The 20,140-nt window shown below is 42.0% G+C and overlaps 2 non-coding genes across 2 annotated transcripts; both read left to right on the top strand.

The window, feature by feature from the left end:
* Positions 1–1,563: 1,563 nt before the first annotated feature.
* LOC112089541 lies at positions 1,564–1,669 on the top strand. The gene has a single exon (XR_002901179.1). It is a non-coding gene; the product is annotated as a small nucleolar RNA R71 (small nucleolar RNA).
* Positions 1,670–19,560: 17,891 nt separating this feature from the next.
* Positions 19,561–19,667, top strand: LOC112089463. The gene has a single exon (XR_002901101.1). It is a non-coding gene; the product is annotated as a small nucleolar RNA R71 (small nucleolar RNA).
* The last annotated feature ends 473 nt before the right edge of the window (positions 19,668–20,140 follow it).

Genomic DNA, 20,140 nt, shown 5'->3' with positions numbered 1-20,140 from the left:
ATATTTTGTCTTCTCAACAATTCCTTCAAGATTTTTCTCCTTTTCCTTGCTAATGTCTGGTGGCACCACTATCTTGATGTCCCCAAATTGCCTAGATGCAAGTGCTTTTAGTTCCTTCTTGTCTTCCAACACCTTCTCTTTGTCCTTGTCTTTTTGATTTGGAGCTGGGTCTGGTGTGGTCTTAAAGAACTTTCTCCTGTCCACATTTAAGAAAACTAAACAGCGATTTGCGTGGTCAATAACCGCACGTACAGTAGCTAAGAATGGGCGACCGAATATCAAAGGTCTATCTTTGTATTTGTCCATCTCCAAGACTTGAAAATCGGCTGGGATTGTTTTGTTTCCAATGATCAGTGGCACATCCTGGATCATTACTTCTGTTCTCTTTTGAGATGAATACCAAAGATTATCCTTACTAGAGATGGGACAAATGTACCTATACCAAGTTTCTCAGCAACAGATTTTGACATGACATTCACATTAGCACCAGAATCACATAAACAATCTGAAAATTCAATATCAAATATTGAACAGGTGAATGAAAAACGCCCTAGATCCTTAGAATTTTTGAGTCTTTGGTCAGGTAAGCGTTTGGGTACCTTAATTGGAATGACTTGGCTTCTCTCATGCTCGGTTTCAGAGTCCTTTATGAGAGGTTCAAGTGTCAATCTCCCCTTAGAGTCTGCGACAGGTTCTTCCTCCAAAACTGCTGTCATAGCATTGCAGAACTTCTTTGGGTTATCTTCAACTCTTCCTGGTAAAACTCCTGGTTATCTCTTCATTGAGTCTGCAGTTTGACCTATCTGATGTTCCAACTTCTTGACATGGGTCGCAAGAGATTCGAACTTCCCATTCGAATGAGTGTAGATACAATCGATCTTCACCCCCATTTCCTTGAATGACTTCTCATTGCCTTGAGTAGTCTGCATCATAGTTTGTTCAAGCGATTTTACCTGATTACTTAGCTGGGAAAGGGTTGCTTCTAATGAGCTGGTCTGTGCTTGTTGAAGATTGAATGCTGATCTTTGTTGGAAGTTTCCTCCTCCATAGTTTCCACCTTGAAACTTGTTTTTAAAACTCCTTTGTTGTTGTGGACAGGGTTGATTTTCGGCTACTTTATTTCTATATGAGAGATTGTTGAAGTTGGCACCAGAGTTCCTAAAGTTGTTGTTGAAAGCTGGACTAAATCGATTATGATATGCCTGGGCTCCCATAAAATTGATTTCTTCCTCTTGGTACATGCCATCTTCTTCATATCTTCCATCTTCTTCATTTCCTGCAGCAATATCACAAGCAAGTATATTCTTATCTTGAGACTTAAGAAGTTGACTTACCATGCTTTTTAGCTCAGCAATCTCCCTTGATTCATGACTAGTGATAGTCTTCTTTGATCTGTCATACTCAGGGTTGTTGTTGCAGTTAGCTACAGCCAGGTTTTCGATGAGTGTTCTCCCTTGTGGTATGGTTTTTGAACTGAAATCTCCATTTCTGGCAGTGTCAAGAGAAAGTTGATACTTCTGCTGAAGTCCTCTGTAGAAGGTGCTTAGCAGGTTTTCTCCAGAGAAACCATGATGGGGGCAGTCTCTCTCATACTCCTTGAATCACTCCCAGGCTTCATAGAATGATTCTGTTGGCCCTTGTTGGAAGCTTTGTATTTTGTTTCTCAGCTGGTTCGATCTTGACTTGGTGTAGAGGTGGTTCAGGAAAGCTGACTTGCATTCTTCCCATGAAGTAATAGAACCAGATGGCATAGATTTCAACCATCTAAAAGCTTTATCACTTAGAGAGAAAGGAAAAAGCTTACACTTCACATAGTCCACAGTTTCTGGAGTTGTTCTCACCATTCCAGAGATTTCTTCAAAAAGATCAATGCGATCCATTGGATGCTCAGTAAAGATTCCATGGAATTGGTTTTGCTTCCCCAAAGAGACTATCTGAGGTTTTATCTCATGATTATCTCTTGGAACAGGGATTTGAATAGCTGATCGATTTTGAAAGTGTTGGTGAGGTGCATCAAAATCGGCAATGAGTCTGTTCTGAGGCTGTCTTCTTGCAGGATTGGCAAGTTGTATTGGTCGATTGGCTTCTCTAACAACTGGTGGAACAATGTTTGCATCATTCTTTCTTCCTTCAACATCATCCTGGTCTTGTCTCCTTTGATTTTAAGCGGCTTGAGCAGGATTAAGAGGAACTCGGTTTCCCTCTTCATTGAGTTGTGGCTGTCCATATTCTTCATGAGCAGCATCTAGGTTGTCACCATGAACTGAATCACGGTCATCATCTCTAAAGTGATCCTCCTGATCACAGTTTAAAAGATTTTTCCGATGGGCATTAGGATTGGCCATCTTGAGCGTTCTTCGTCTGAGTTTCCTTAGTGCTCTTTCGTGTTTGTCAATCTCGTCTAAGGGCAATACGATTTCGTCAGGATCTCTCCTAGTTTTCATGCACCTGTGAGCAAAAAAAAGCAAAGATAAAAAGAGGAGTTAGAAAATCTCCAGCAGAACTCAAAAATCTTGAGGTTTAGGATTGAAATTAGATTAAGAAGTCAAGTCAACAGCGACAGATCCCCGGCAACGGCGCCAAAAACTTGATGTGAGTGTAATAGGCAAACCCTAGACAAGTTGCAAGTGCACAGCAAACGCAGTAGTACTTAGGGATCGAATCCACAGAGATCTGTGAATTGAGGACTTCTAACTGATGCTAAAAACAATCGTAAACCTAATCTAATAAAAATGGGTTTTGGTTTGTCACTAAATCTAATTATGCAGAGAATTAAAAAGAGATGTAAGTAAAAATCGGTTGAAAAACCGTAAGTAAAAAGAGCTGGGTTCAAGGTTCATCTTCATGTTCTAAAACACAAGGAATTTAGGCAAGGATTTTCAATGACTCTGAAACTAGGATAGACACATGTAAGATTAGCCAACTTTCGTCACCCTAATCATCTAATCACTTGTTCATGGCAATTAACTCTCTCTCTCATGCCAGAACAAGATCATGCTTTGTAGATCGGAATCCATCTCTGCTTACGTATCCTCCGTAGGTAGCTTTCGTCTCCTAAGACGGGGACATCCATAAGATCTGGTTCAGGCAACCAAGATACAACACTCTCATGGCTCGGATTAAACCTAGGATCGGATTCTTGGTGATCAGTCCAGAATTACCGCTTTGAGAATTGGATGAATGGGAGAATCATGTTAAAAATCGAAATCCTTTTTCCTAAAAACCTAGATGTCATTCAAACATGGGGTCCCTTTGGATTACCCTTTCACCCAACTAGGTGACTACTCAGACATGGCTGAGGTAGACATCATCATCGGTTTAGAACTAAGAAGAAGAAAAGTAAAAGAAACAAAGTTGCAGAAAAACTTCTCTTATTGAAGACATTATGGCGATGAAAAGCTTCTACAGATGGATAAAAATAAAACCTAAAACTGGTTGTCTCCTCTTTATTGTCTCCAAATTTAAGCTGGATCAGGCGGTGAGAAAGTCTTCATTTGAAGCTAAACTTCTGATTGTCTGACTCTAAGCTGAAAAAGTGGATTTTTTCCATTTTGCCATCATTTTCCCTAAGTTTCCTGAAAAGAGCCTTGAAACTAAAAATACATGGAAATCATAATAAAATTTCCTCAAACAGATTTAAAGCTTTGAAAAAGCATTTGAAATCTGATATGTTCATAATTTGCATCATTTAGGTTGTATAATTCATTCCAAATCATGTTTTATTTCATGCATTTTAGGCCTTTAGGTGCTGTTTTAGGGCTTAGAGGTTGCATTAGGTCCCAATGAGTCTTTGCATGGTTTGGAGTTTTTATCAGGTATATTTGGAGCTATTTAGAGCTGAAAAGGTGAAACCAAGAAAAGAAATGGTGATCAGAGCTTTAAAAATGGTGAAAACAGCCTTTTGGAGGTTCTTGGCGATAGCCTGTACCGCAGGAAGGTTTTTCTCGGCGATTTTCATGTACTGCGGGTGGATTTCTCGGCCAAAAACGCGTACCGGCTGTACAAGTTTCTCGGCCAAAATTCTCGGGTGCAGATACATCTCCGAAATCGCATTACCGGAAGATCTTGCCGGCCGATTCAGCCTCCGAGGTCTTCATCAAAGATCAAGATAATTGAGCCTAGATCTCAGAAAATTTATAATCAATGAGTTTGGAGAAGCAAGCTGAAAGATAACGCCACCGGAAGTCTGAGATCATCCAGTTTGGAGCTGTGTGCTGAAAGATACCGTCTCCGGAGTGAACACTGGTCCAAGAGCTTCTTTTTGATCGTTTCAATGCGCTGCAGAGATGAGCCGTCCAGAGAACCTTCCACTTCCCAAGGTCTGTAGGTATCTTCATAAACGATTGAGATATTTGACTGCTCTTTCCACTGAAGTTAGAATCATGCCATTTGGATCCATATCCTGGAAGTTACGCTCCCATGAATACGAAGTGGTCCGAGTGCGACTGAGATATGCGAGTTGGCCGAGCAGCGAACTGAACCGCAGAGAGACTCGCGGTTTACGCCGACTTGAGCCTGCGACTTGGGATAAAGGAGGAACAACTCGCACACATATTATCTCGAAAATGCGTCTTGGTTGTGCGAGTTGAAGAGAAGAAAGCCTGAACAGCACAAACACTCGCAGTTTACACCTAGATAGGCATGCGGCTGGGGCTGAAGGATTTAAGGTGCACAAGGCTGTTTCTATAGCTTTGAGACTTGGGCTTGCGACTTGGGAAGCACCTGACCATGTCGCACACTTGAGACATGACCCATTTGAAGCCGGGTCAGTACCCAGTTTGTTCTGGGCTGACCCGGTCCGCAAGAGACACTACATATGATTTTTAGGTTTTTTTCCAAGACTTAAGCATTATTCTCTCCTGTTTTCTTTGCCTCTTTAGTGTAAAAACGAGTTTTTTAAGAGATATCTATAGGATTGAATCAATCTAAAGCTGTTTCTTATCATCTCATCTTCTTATCTTTGCTCCTAATCATGTTTAACATCATCTCTTGAAAAGGAAATGGTGTATTCATCATGATTAGTGAGTAGTTATGCTTTCAGCTTCTAGGTGTGTAGATTAGGGTGCTTAGGTGTTTGATTTATGATGTTTAAGCTCTAGATTCTCATTTCCTTTCTTTAGTTAGCTGCTCTTAATGTTAGATCTTTGCACATCGCTATGATCTAGACCTTAGGCATTTCTCCACCCACAATGGATTAGTGTAGAGGTTAATGCCTTCATGAGATGGAATCTCTAGCACTGGTTCAACAAGGGTGAAACCCAAAACTATTCCAAAGCTAGGTAATCCAGGAGAGTTCTCCATCTCATGCTCTCTTGGAAGCTTGAGAGTGGATAATGCTTTATGTGATTCTGGATCAAGCATTAGTGTAATGTCTTTAGACATGGTGGAGAGACTAGGGATCAAGAGTCTTAAGCATCACCCCATCTCAGTTACCTTTGGAGATTCATCCTCAAAGAAGCCATATGGAATCCTTGAAGACTACCCATTGAAGATTGGTGAATGCACAGTTCCAACTGATTTTGTAGTCATGAAGATGAAAAAGACCAAAGAGCTACCTCTCTTGCTTGGAACTCCTTTTCTGAATAACACTGGAGCTAAGTGATAACACCGTATTTTGACCACTTTTATGGATCGTTTTGAAATACTTTTTCTATGTTTTTAATTGCTTTTAAGTACTTTTATTACGTTTTTCTAGTATTTGTAGTTCCAGGACTCTTTTCAGGTAACTTAGGGAAAAGCTTAATAAAATTGATAGAAAACCAGATTTCAGCTCAGAGTCAAACCGTCAGAAGTTCACCCCTGATTGAAGGCCTTCTCACCGTCTGATCCAGCTCAAATTTGGAGACCTTAAAGATGGAAGTATCAGCTTTCCAGTGCACTTTACAGCTTGGCAATCCAACGGTTCAATCAAAAGATACGCGAAGAGCAAGATATCCCATAAACCAGCCGGCGAGCATTTCCACCAGCGGCCAACAGACCATTTCCCGTGGTCAGGAGCATCCCGACCGCGGCAAACCATACATTCCCCGCGGTCAGAGCACTCCCGACCGCGGCAAGCGAACTCCAAGCCCAAAAAGCCCATTTCTGAAGTCCACATTTGGAGAAACCCTAAGTGACGTCCAGAGAGGTCTTGAGCACTATAAATGTATGTCTTAGGAGCCCTAGAAAACCGTGTAACCGAATACCATCTATCATTACTTCATACTTTTATTGTTTTTGCTTTAGCTTTTAGGGAGAGAGAGATTTGTTCTCTTGAACCCTTGTTCTTTCTTTTTCAATTTCGGTTTCTATTCTACTTCTTAATACTATGTCTTTGATTTCGTTCATTATGTCTGAGTAGTTTTATTGTTGGGATTAAGGGATTTTTGATGGGGATTTATATGTTCGATGAGGATTCCATGAGCTTTTGAGCCGAATCTTAGAACTTTTTCTTCTGAATTCGTTTTTACTGCATGAGAGTAGCGTCATGAACTACAATCTGATTCAGATGCTTGGTGACACGAAAGTGTTCATCAGGTATCAGATCTAGTTTGGGAGAGCAAAACAAACATAGGAGTGGAAACCTACCTATGGGCAATTTGTGAATTAGGACGAGTCTTAAACATAATGCATCTCTTCTCTTCCAGGGCCAGAGTGGAAACCTACTGGTCAGGGTTGAGAGAGATAGTTGTCTATGATCACGACAGTGGCGTATTCATACGTCCGTGACTCCAGTTCGAAAAGTTTAAGCTAAGATCTTACAAAATTTCCTCTCTAGCAATGTTTTGAATCGTTCGTACCCCTGAGAAAACTTCCCTGAACCCCAACGCTTTCTTCTCCATTGATTTACACCGTTTTTCTTTCAAGCTTTAGTTCAATTGCCTTTCCTTTTTAGTTCATTTTCATTTAAGCATTAGAATATCCGTTTTTATCATTTTTAGTTATTTTCGTTAAGTTTAGTTATTACGTCATTTAATTTCCGTATTCTCTTTTAATATTTCGTTTTTTACATTTTAAACACACACCCAAACCCCCACTAAACCGTTTTTGTTCTAGACTTCCTTACTTTAACTTATTTCAAAGGCTTTTTGCAGCAAAAGATCCTCCTTCCCTGTGGATTCGATCCCTAAGTACTACAATTGATCAGCTGTGCACTTGCGGCTATTGATTTCAATTAGGGTAAAACTTGACAACCCTTGACACCCACACATCAAGTCACAACAACACCACCATCACTAAGATGGACTTTGATACTCAAAGAGTGGTGCTTACTAAGGTAGATGATGAAGTATCTTATCCTCTTAAGCCTCCTCTTGCTGGATTTTTTGGAGTTATATCTGATTGATAGACAAGACTTTTGAGGGTCTCAGGGCTATCAATCCCCCTGTCAAAGTAGCACAAAGAGGTTATCAATCCTAGAATGTGGTGATAGACACTAAGCTATGTGATCAGTTTCTCAATTCAAGCAAGCAAGTATAGTTTTGATTGACTAATGACAACTACAAACTTAAAACAAGATTAATGACTAAGAAATGATCAAACAAAGAACTAAGCAAATAACAAGTGATGAGAATGTATGTATGGTGATGAGAAAGGTCTTAGACATTATAGTGGATTAGGGTGCCTTCAGTGATAAACTAGTGAGCTAATGAACCATATGATCAAGCAAACCATTCAACTTAAACATCATTAATTAAGTTAATCCTCTCATGAAGGTATCAACTCCTATGCCAAAACAGTTTCTAACCTAATCATCATTAGTGAAACATGAATCAACAAGCATTAAGGATCAGTTTAATCTGTCATTTAAGCATATAGACAATCGTTCCCATGATGAATAACACTTAAACCTCTAACAACCTTGGTTCAGACATTTCATCCAACACTTTTGGTGCATGAAATGTCCAGAATCTAGACCACATATGATTTGTATGGATCTAGCATTAAGAACAGGTTATAGAGAATGGAATATGCATGATCTAACCCCTAACCTCACTAATCTACCACTTAAGCACCCTAATCTACATATCTAAGACCTTAATATGGAGATTACTCACTAATCATGATCAACACACTAGATCCTTTGCAAGATGTGTTGTTAATCATGATTAGAAGTGTGATTTGATGATGAGAAATGATAGAACAAGATGGAAAACACTCTTCAAATCGATATTAAACTCAAAACAAGGTATTCTCAATTGGTTCTTTCACCAGAAAGGAAAAGGAGACTAAAGATAAGCTAAGATTCTCTCCAAATTAGGTCTAAAAAGTATTTATAGAAGCCTAGGACGAACCGGGTCAGCCCGGAACAAACCGGGTACTGACCTGGCTTTGGTGGGTAAAGAAGAAGTTTGCCACGGTCTAACAGGTTCTGCTCAAGCCGTGGCAAGTGACCGTGTCAATTCCTGTGTCTCTCGTTCTTGGATGAATCATGGTGCCACGGGTTCCCTCTGGTCGTGATGCATGGCCGTGTCAAACACTGAAAGATTGCATAAAGTTGCCACGGCCAAGTCTAAAGCCGTGGCGTGGAGACCGTGTCGAATGCCAAGAGAATGCATAAAGTGCCACAGCCAAGTTTAAAGCCGTAGCGTGGAGACCGTGTCAAATGCCGAATGTCTGAAGGATCACAAGTGTTGTCTTGCCACGGTTAAGTGTAGACCGTGGCATTATCCCGTGGAAATTCCCGAATGCAAGTAAAGTCCTTCCGCAGCCAAGTGTTACCTTGCCACGGTCAAGTGTAGACCGTGGCGTGAAGATCGTGTCAAAATCCGAAGAACTGTAATCAAGTGCCACGGACAGATGTGGACCGTGGCATTCCACCGTGCCATCTTTCCCTTAGCATAATTTCAAGGCTTTAATAAGGGTCTTCAATCTCGCAGCATTCAGAGCTCCTCGGACCACTTCGCATTCAGAGAAGCGTAACTTCTAGGGTACTGGTCCGAATGGTGTGATTCCAGTTTCCGTGGATAGAAGACTCAGAAATCTTCAACTTCGGTGAAGGAAAATTCGGTGCTTGGGAAGTGGAAGGTTTCCTGGAGGGCTTATCTTCGCAGTGCATTGACACGATCAGAAAAAGGCTTCTAGACATGTGTCCATTCCGGAAACGTTATCTTCTTGCTCACAGCTCCGAATTGAATGATCTCAGACGTTCTGGAAAGAGGACTCAAATATCTCGGATTCTGATGAAGGCCCTGTAAACTGAATCGGTCTGGAAGTGCACCGTCGTTCGCATTCTTCGGAGCTCATCGGGTCGGTCCAAAACGGCAGCGAGACAGGAGTTCCTTCCGACGAGCTTAACTCTTTGCTCACGCCTCCAAATCCTATGATTCCACCTGCTCTGGAACCATGATCCAATCTTCTCTAACTTTTATGGAGCACCCGACAGCTGAATCGGACCGGAAGGTTTCCCGGACAGGCGACTTCGGAAATGTGTCTGCACCCGGGAATTTTGGCCGAGAAACTTAACCAGCCGGTACGCGTTTTGGCCGAGGAATCCACCCGCAGTACGTGCAAATTTCCGAGAAAAACCTTCCTGCGGTACATGAGAATGGCCGAGAACCTCCAGAAACCCATTTTCACCATCTTTCAAATCCTGATCGCCATTCCTCTTCCTGGATCCACCTTTTTAACTCCAAATAGCTCCAAATGCACCTGATAAACACTCCAAACATGCAAAGACTCATTGGGACCTAATGCAACTCCTAAGTACTAAAACAAACCCTAAGGACCTAAAATGCATGAAATAAGATATGATTTGGAATGAAATATATGACCTAAATGATGCAAATTATGAACATATGAACTCCCCCACACTTGTCCTTTTGCTTGTCCTCAAGCAAAAACAGCAAATGAGAGAAAGAGGTTGGATGCATTGGGAGTTCATATTCCTTAATGAGAGAGTGTATCACTAAAAGAATTCAAGGCTCACGGTCCTAGTTGCTAATTCTAAGATGCATTGCAAACAAGATTACTCACAAAACTTTAGCCATACTTATCAATGAATGAATCAAGCTCAAGCTTATGTTTTTCACAAACAGTCATAGTTCCAACCTTTTGACATTCATTAAAGCTCATGTGAATCATGCTTATGCAAATCATGTGAACTCACTTGTCTTGGGACAGGGTCATGAGACAAAGATGATCTCATTTAATGCTTTGGCTTCCATTCAGCTCAAGGGATCAGTCAAGAAGGAATAAACTTTAACAGAATGCTAAGGGTAAAAGGCAACTGGTGCATACAAGAGCAGAATCCCATCTACCCAATGCCCCAAATTGGTCTTTCACCTTAACTCTACTCCCATGAAGATCACATCCTAGCTACTCCTCTCTTAAGTCATTCATTGCCTTATCAACCCTCTCCTCACTTCACTCTCATTCTTTTTCTCACCAGGGGCTTCATCTTTTCAACTTTAAACTCAGGTTTTGGGGTCTGAATATTCCACTTAGCTCTTTCTCATACAACACTTTCTAGCCTCTTTTCTTTTCTTTTCAAACACTTGAGCCTTTTTGGCTTCTTTTCTTTTCTTTTTACTTAGAGGATAGAGTTTCTTTTTCAAAACACAAGAGCTTTTCTTTCTTTACACAGCAGACCCTAAACCTTTTTCTTTTCTTTTCCAACCCCTGGTTTTCATCTCAAACTTCCTCTTTTCCACTCAGTGTTTCTCAAGAACTCTTCCTAGCCTACTCTAGACTCAAGATGCTGAGCTAGATCTACATGAGACCCTACTCTTGTCGCCCTAAACCCAACACTTTCTGTCAAGTTTATTCAGAAAAGGCCTCACATCTCTCACTATAGTGTTTCAGGCTTCAAGGAAGGTTTGGTTAAAGGCAGGGAACTGTCTCAAAGTGAGAGAACAGCTATTTGAGCTAGCAGAGAGTGATAAAAGGGATAAGAGAGCTCAAATATTTTAAGGGTACCCATGAGTTCACAATGACATGCACAAGCAATGATAATTAGATTGTCAAATTAAGTTTCTCACTTAGATAAGGCTGGACTAATCAAAGCTTGATTCAATCAGCAAGTTCAAAGCATGGATCAGTCTTGTTTTCTTTCTTGTTTACATGCAGCAAAGAACTAGAAACTAGGGCATTGAACCGAATTCTTAAAGTGATATTCTCTCAAGGAAAAACCTATCATTACTCCCTTGCATTGATGCAGCCTACATGAATATGCAACTAGACTCAATCCTAAAAATGAGAATGCAACTACATGATCATTTTTTTGTGAAAATTTTTCAGATTTTTCAATTTTTTTGTTTTTTTTTTATGCACTTAGATGAAACTACATGAATGCATGCAAGAATGTGACTCAAGACTCAAAGTGTAAAATAAGAACAGAGAAAACATGATTAGTAAAAGATGAAACTCCTCCCCCACACTTAAATAACACAATCCCTTGTGTTATAAAAGCATGAGAAAGGAGTTAAAGCAAAGCAAAAAGTAAAATGCAAAGAGTAAAAGAAGATCTACATGCATATGTACAGAGTTTGGAGTGTTTACCTCAATCGCTGAGGTCTGATCCCAGGTAGTGGGACGGGTTGGAGGTAGAACATGATGGAGTTGAGTATCTAGGTGGGCTGCTCTCAGGTGAGTCTGGTAGGAACGCTGTGGCCGGGTTGACCCAGTCTTCTTTTCCTGGTGGGAACACAAGGTCATGAGCGGCTGAGCTTTCTCCCACCTCTTATCTTGTATCTTTTTTGGGTGAGGCAGCTGGAGCTGTGAGTTTCTTCACCTTCTTCTTTAGTTGCCTAACACAGTCAACAAGCTTGTGGATCGTTTTGTCTTGCCATTTGAACCATTTCTGAAGGCTGTTAACTCGTGAATACAACTTCCTTGTGTGATAATCAGGTTCACCCCAAAAATAAGGATCAAAATGGTACCGGCCTGCTCCCATCCTTCTTTCAAAATATCTTGGCTCCTCATTCTCACAACCGGCGGTCCTAGTTGTGCTCTGTTCTTCAACTGGTTCTTTTCCCTTGGAACCTGCAGTCCTCTTGCATTTGCGAATTGGAGGGTTAATGGCTGGGCTGTAGAGCTGATCCTTTAGAACAATAAAGGAGACATTGTGCCTTTCTGTGAGAGTGGTGATGGCTGGGTGTGGCAACAGAACTTGAACCTTCTCATTTTGTAAGAGCTTGAAGCTGTACAAGAAGTTTTCACCATTGCTTACTGTTAAAAACCCAACCTTGGTGAGGGTAGCTTCATCAATCAACTCAGGCTTGACCTCAACATCATCAAAGACAAAACCTCTTGCTTTCAGAATCTTTGTCACTAACTATCCATTGTGCAACTTAGTGAGCTTCTGCCTTTTACCCTCACTCCAAGCAATGTCTTTGTATATCAGCATATGGCGTGCCAAGAATGCACCACCAGTAGGGATGTAGTGTGGGAGATGAAATTCTCTTTTGCTCTTCAAATGACTGATGAGAGGATGTAGGCCCATACCCAGTAGCTCCATGTCAGCTAGATGCACCACACCATCATTGTGCTTGGTAAAGAACATTTGGCAAAGCACTTTGTGAGCATAGCGGATGGCTGGGTTTCTTATCCATGAACTCTTGCATCTTCCTCCTCTGAAGCTCCCAAAAGCAATTGTATCCCACAGGTCAGTAATCATGTGATCAGGGTATGTGAACTTCAATGTCTCATCCTGTGCAGGTCTTGGAAAGGCAAAGATCTCATCTAGTTCCTTGAAGCTTACATGGTATTGTGTACCATTGATTGTGAACTCTATGTGCCCAAGACCATTTCCCTCCATGATCCTCTGATCTCTTGGGCCATATCCACAAACTTCAAGGGATGCAAGGAACTCTTGTGTTACTCCGTCATGAGCCACATCTTTCATCTCAAAGAATCCACCAAATCCCATGTTGTTAAAAATGAGCTGAACCTCTTCAAGAAGCCCCATCTTTTTCAGCAGCTCCATATCAGGGAACTTGGTTTGCAGCACCTTTACATCCTTGAGCATAGCAAAGTAGTCATCAAAAGTTGGTTCTCTGTCCTCAGGTTCTGGTTTTGTCTTTGCTTTCTTAACCGGCTGCAATGCTACTTCAGGATCACTCTCTGTTTCTTCTTCATCCTCAGCCACAGCCACCTCTTTTCCTTTCCTTTGAACAGCTCCAACCAGCGCCAGTTCTTTACCAGAATTCTTTGAAGTAGAAGCCTTGGTTTTCTTTGGTGCAGCCACATTCTTTGCTTTCTTCTCAGCTGGATTCTTTGGCTTTCTCTGTTTCTTCTGTTTCTTGAAAACTTTATGCCCAAAAAGGTATAATCTGATCCTCTGAAGCTCCAGCTTTCTCTTTTTTCAATTTCTCCATGGCCGCTGTTCTTTTTGTTCCTCCCATCCAGCATTTTCTCAAACAGTTGTGAGCACCAAAGCAAGAGAACAGTTGTGGCCAAGTTCAGGGTTGGTACAGATCGATTTCACTAGAAGAGAATGTGTCTTAAGCTGGTTAAAAACTCAATAAACTCAAAGCAATGGCAAGAAGCAATGCACACAAAGAGTTCAGCTTGAGACACAATTTCTAAAAAACAAAATCAAAATACTTGAAATTTCCCAAAAATTCCAAGAACAGGTCATTCTCAAGCAAGATCCATGCATTTCCTATCCATTCTACTTGCACAACATTCACAAAATGATTCCAATGTATCAAGAGGCCTATTAAAATCGATTCCATGTGTCTCTTGTTCATGAACAGTACATTAAGACATGGAAAAGGTGAGTTTTAACAGACTAAAATACCTTGGAATTTTCAAGTTTCAAGTGAAAAACGAATGTGCAGCAAGAAACTAGACAGGATTACGAGTTCAATGCAGTTGGAATTCCTCAATTTGGTTCAAGAACGAGAGAGATATGAGTGTTTAAAGTTCAAGAAATGGAGACAATGAGGCATACTCGTGTGAGGAAGAAGACCAGATGGGGAACAGCTGTAAAGGGCGCGTCTTTGACCGGTCAACGTCCGTATGGTCAAGACTTTTCAAAATTTTTGCCGCGCCTTCGTTGACCGTGGCACGTGACCGTGTCAAACGCCGAGGGTTTGTGCTTTCTCCGCCGCGGCCTGGAGCGTTCTGTGTCATCTGACCGTGGCAAACCCCGAATTATTGATTATTTTTCAACATGTTCCACGGTCAAGTCTTCTCCCCGTGGCAAACTCACCGTGGCAAGCACTGAACCTTGGTCCATTCCTCTTTTTCCTTGCCACGGCCATGTCTTCTCTTCGTGTCTCTTGATCGTGTCACACACCGAGCCTTTGTTCATTCCTCTTTGCTTTGCCACGGCCGGCTGCAGTCCCGTGTCCCTTAACCGTGGCAAACCCCGAATGGTTGCTTCCTTTGCCACGGTTAAACCTAAGACCGTGATTCCTCTCTCGTGGCTTAGCTAAAAAGCTTGCCACGTCTTGTTATCTGACCGTGGCCAGTGACCATGCTCAAAACCGAGCATAAGCTTTTGCCCACTCCCTCATTCCTTTTCATCTTGCATTCACTTTCCAAGGGTTCAAACTCAAACCTGTAACCTGTAGACACTAAACAAACCCATCAAAACATCCTAAAACATAAAAAAGAAAGAAATCAAAAGATTAAAAGCATATTTACAAAAGATAAGCTTGGGGTGTCTCCCAAGAGCACTTTGTTTAAAGTCTCTAAGTTTGACTTTGGAAACCTGTTTAACAGGCTGGTGGTGGATCAAGAAGGGGAACTATAGCTTCCTCCTTCCTCTGTGAGACCAGGTAGTGCTTGATTCTTTGGCCATTTACCACAAACTCTTGACCATTCTTGCCTTCTAACACAACAGCTCCATATGGCATGACTTCAAGAACCTTAAAGGGACCAGACCATCTAGACTTAAGTTTTCCAGGAAACAACTTAAGCCTAGAGTTGAACAGCAACACCAGATCACCATCCTTGAACTCCCTTTTCAGAATCTTTTGATCATGCAGAGCCTTGGTCTTCTCTTTATAGATCTTTGAGCTCTCAAAAGCCCCAAGCCTAATCTCTTCAAGTTAATGGAGTTGAATGACCCTTTTCTCTTGAGCTGTCTTGATATCAAAGTTTAGCAACTTCACAGCCCACAAAGCCTTGTACTCCAGCTCAACAGGAAGGTGGCAGCTCTTCCCATATAGCAGATTGAAAGGTGATGTCCCAATTGGAGTTTTAAAGCAGTTCTATAAGCCCACAATGCATCATCTAGACTTTTGCTCCAATCTTTTCTGCTTGAGCTAACAGTCCTCTCAAGAATGGCCTTAATCTGTCTATTAGATACTTCAACCTGGCCACTAGTTTGAGGATGATAAGGAGTAGCTACCTTGTGTTTCACTCCATACTTTCTCAGCAATCCTTCCAAATTCTTGTTCACAAAATGAGATCCTCCATCAGAAATGACAACCCTTGGTACTCTAAATCTTGGGAAGATAATTTTCTTGAACAACTTCACAACTACCTTGGAATCATTGGTAGGGGAAGCAATAGCCTCAACCCACTTGGACACATAGTTCACAGCAACTAGTATATACTGATTCCCATAAGATGAAATGAAGGGCCCCATGAAGTCAACTCCCCAGCAATCAAATATCTCAACCTCTAGAATTGGATTTTGAGGCATCTCACTCCTCTTTGAAATGTTCCCATGCCTCTGACAGGCATCACATGCTGAAACAACTAGCTGAGCATCTTTGAACATTGAGGGCCACCAAAACCCACTCTGAAGAACCTTGGCCACAGTCTTGAATGCTCCCATGTGACCCCCAAAAGCTGAACCATGGCACTCTTGTAACACAGGTTGCATCTCCTCCTCAGAAAGACACCTTCTATACAGTTGATCTTTGTTCAGAACATACAGGTAAGGCTCATCCCAATGGTATCTTTGAACATCTCTGAAGAACTTCTTCCTGTGGTAAGCATCAAGTTCAGGTGGTTCCACTCCACAAGCAAGAAAGTTCACAATATCAGCAAACCAGGGCATTCTCTTTTCTTGGATGCTATCCACTTCTTCAAACTCCAAATAAGAGTGGAGCACCATCAATGATTCCTCAGGAAGACTGTCATTAAGAGGGACTTCAGAGTCTACTCTCAACCTAGAGAGATGGTCTGCAGCTCCATTCTCTATACCTTTTTTGTCCTGTACTTCCATATCAAACTCCTGAAGTAGAAGAACCCATCTCAATAGTCTTGGCTTAGCATCTTGCTTGGTCATCAGATACCTGAGGGCTGCATAATCAGTATATACAATGACCTTTGATCCCACCAGGTAGCTTCTGAATTTATCAAAGGCAAAGACTATTGCCAACATTTCCTTCTCAGTTGTAGCATACTTCTCTTGGGCAGAGTCAAGTGTTCTACTGGCATAGTAGATGACATGGAGCTTCTTATCTTTCCTCTGGCCAAGTACAGCCCCAACTGCAAAATCAGATGCATCTGTCATAATCTCAAAAGGAAGGGACCAGTCTGGGGCTTGGACAATTGGTGCACTGACTAATGCATCCTTAATCATCTTGAAGGCCTCTTCACATTCAGCATCAAAGATGAAATCAACTTCTTTACACAACAGCCTTGTCAATGGCCTGGCTATTCTTGAGAAGTCTTTGATAAATCTTCTGTAAAACCCTGCATGCCCAAGGAAACTCCTTATCCATTTGACTGAAGTGGGAGTTTGCAGATTCACCATCATTTCCACCTTTGCTATGTCAACCTCTATGCCCTTCTCAGATATCTTATGCCCAAGTACTATTCCTTCCTGCACCATGAAGTGGCATTTCTCCCAATTCAACACCAAGTTATGCTGTTCACATCTCTCCAAGACCTGTGACAAATTAGAGAGACAATCCGAGAAGGAGGAGCCATAGACACTAAAGTCATCCATGAACACCTCCACCTTCTCTTCAATTATGTCAGAGAATATATGCATCATGCAACGTTGAAATGTGGCAGGGGCATTACAGAGACCAAAAGGCATGCGCCTGTATGCAAATGTGCCATAAGGGCAAGTAAATGTTGTTTTTTCTTGATCTCGGGGATCTATGGGGATTTGAAAGAACCCCGAGTACCCATCAAGAAAACAAAAGAAGAGGTGGTTTGCAGGCCTCTTTAACATCTGATCAATGAAAGGCAAAGGAAAATGATCCTTCCTAGAGGCTGCATTGAGCTTTCTATAGTCTATACACATTCTGTGTCCTGTTACAGTCCTAGTAGCTATCAGCTCATCCTTCTCGTTTTTAACCACTGTGATACCACCCTTCTTTGACACAACATGAACAGGAGATACCCATCTTGAGTCAGAGATTGGGTAAATTATCCCTGCCTCAAGAAGCTTGAGTATCTCATTCTTAACCACCTCCTTTGGGGTTAAGACGTCGTTAATGCTCAATAGAGGACATAGATTGGTCCTCTAGGTGTATCCTGTGAGTGCAAATGTCAGGAGAGATCCCTCTAATATCAGCCAAAGAGTATCCTATGGCTCTCCTGAACTTTCTTATCTCACTAAGCAATGCACTCTCTTGATGCTCTAATAAGCTATCATTGATGATTACTGGATATGTGGAGTTTAAGCCCAAGAATGCATACCTGAGCCCTGTTGGTAGAGGCTTGAGCTCAACAGGGGGTGCATCAGCCTTATTCCAATCCTTGTCCAAGCTGCATTGGCTCATGTCTGCTCCTTTGATAGCCAAGACCTCAGAGCCACTTTGTTCCAGTTCCAAAAACCTTGCCTCAGGACCAAGCTCTCTAGCATTGTCCAAATACAACTTGTACCCTTCACTTGCTTCTGCTAAGAGCCCATTGTCTCCTTGTTCTTGAGTTAGAGCAGCTTGAAGAGGATCCTCAGTGTTCAGTTTCTCAAGCAACTCATCAGCCAACTGATCCATTGTCTCCACATAGAAGCATTGACCTTCAATGGTGGGTTTCTTCATCATCTCATTCGCATCAAACTTGAGCTTCTCAGACCCAAGTTGAAGCTCTATTATCCCACCTCTCACATCAATAATAGCTTCTGCAGTGGCCAGGAATGGTCTGCCCAAGATAAGAGGATCAACTGGTTCCTCATCCATTTCCAGCACAACAAAATCAGTTGGAACCTCAAAACCACCTATTTTGACAGGTAATCTAACTGATCTATCTGCAAGGATAAGAGAGATCCTTGCAGGTTTGAAGACTCTAAATCCCAGCTTCTTTGCTATGGAGAATGGCATCAAGCTGACTGATGCTCCTAGATCACAAAGACATCCAGAGAATAGAAGAGGTCCAATGGCACAAGGGAGTGTGAAACTCGTCAACTTTCTTGGAATGGACTTCTTCTGAATGATAGCACTGCATTCATGACTTAGTACCACCATGCCTTGGAGCTCTTTAGTCTTGTTCAGAATGGCATCCTTCAAAAACTTACCCATCTTTGGCATCAGTAGGAATGCATCAATGAGAGGCATAGTGAGTGGTGTCTCATTGAGTGCCTTCTGATATACAGCTCTTGCCTTGTCTACAAGCTGCTTCTTAAACCTCCCTGGAAATGGGAGCTTGGGTTGGTATGGAGGTGGTGGCACATATGCCTTTTCTGGTTCAGGTTCCTTTGCTACCTCTTTACCCTTTTTTTTCCTTGGTCTCTCAGCAACTTGATCATCTTTTAAGGCTGCCTCCCCCTCAGTTTGATCATTGTCCTCAATGATCACATTGTTGTTCTCAATACCAGGTAGCTCCTTTCCACTCCTCAGTGTAATGGCTTTAGCATATTCCTTGGGGTTGGGTTCAGGTTTTCCAGGTAGATGGCCTTGGTTCCTTGAGCTTGAGGCCTGGTTTTGCTTGAGTTCCTTGATTTCCTGCTGCATGGCTGCATTCTGGCTTGCAAATATCTGTTGACCCTGAAGTAGTTGTTGCAGAATCCCAACCATATCTGACCCCATCTGTGGCTGCTGCTGAACCGTTGGTGGCTGAAACTGTTGTTGAACCGGCGTCTGCTGTTGGAACTGTGGTGGACCGAACCCTGGTGGTGCCTTTCGCTGCTGTGAACTGAAACCAGTACCCTGAAATGGTTGCTGGTGCTGACCAAAACCCTGATTCTGAGCAAACTGATTCTTAGGTTGAAAAGTTCCTTGAAAGTTGTTCTTGGAAACAAAGTTCTGTGGAGCTTTAGAATTGGGATAGACCTGGTCTTGTGGGTTAGCTACATTGGGATTCCTGTAAGAGAGATTCTGATTGGAATTGCCATACTGATATCTTTGGAACCTCTGATTCCCAATTTAGTTAAGCTCCTCCTGGGTTAGACCTTCTTCACTTATGTTCTCAAAGATTTGAGAAGGTTCCTCATACTCTCCTACAAAGTGCATTTGCTTTTGAGTGGTGAATTTCAACTTGTCCAATTCACTTCTCAACTCCTTAACTTCTCTACTGAGCCTCTGTTCTGAGCTTGAACCTTCAGATCTATTTGATCTGCCATAGTCTTCTCCATAAGTGTCATTGCTCATTGCTAAGTTCTCCACTAGCTCTAAAGCAGCATGAATCTCCTTACCCAGAAAGTTCCCATTGGAGGCAGTATCCAGCTGGTTTATAATCTTGGGAAGAGCTCCTCTATAAAGTGTGCTGAGAAGAGAAGCCTCACTAAACTCATGGTGTGGGCATTGGTTGGTGTAGCTCATAAATCTCTCATATGCTTCACCAAAACTCTCATTGCTGTGCTGAGTGAAGCTAGAGATTTGGTTCCTCAGTTTTGCAGTTCAGGAGGTGGAGAAGAACTTAGATAGAAAGGCTTGCTTACATTGCTCCCAGGTTTGAATGGAGCCTCTTGGAAGATTCTTCTCCCATTGGTGAGCTTTGTCACCCAGACTGAAGGGGAATAATCTTAGCTTGAAATTGTCTTCAGAAACTCCATTTATCTTTGTCAGGTCACACACTTTATCAAATTGATCCAAGTGTTCCAATAGATCTTCCATTGCTAATCCATGGAACTTTGAGTTCTGGACCATATTCAACAAGGATGCCTTCACTTCAAAGTTGTTGTTTTGCACAGGTGGTGCCTGAATTCCAGCTCCATACTGATGAGCATTGGCCCTGTTATTCTCTCCAACATAGACTTGTGGCTGCTCATATCTCATTTGCTGGTGTTGGAAGGGCTGATGTTGGTGGTGCACCTGTTTTCTTTGCTATGCATTGGCTTGATGCCTCTGTTGATGAGCTGGAGCTT

This window comes from Eutrema salsugineum, unplaced genomic scaffold (genome assembly GCF_000478725.1).
Source record: "Eutrema salsugineum unplaced genomic scaffold, Eutsalg1_0 scaffold_12, whole genome shotgun sequence".
NCBI lineage: Eukaryota > Viridiplantae > Streptophyta > Magnoliopsida > Brassicales > Brassicaceae > Eutrema > Eutrema salsugineum.
The sequence above is the reverse complement of the archived record's forward strand: the minus strand, read 5'-3'. Positions and strand labels throughout refer to the sequence as shown.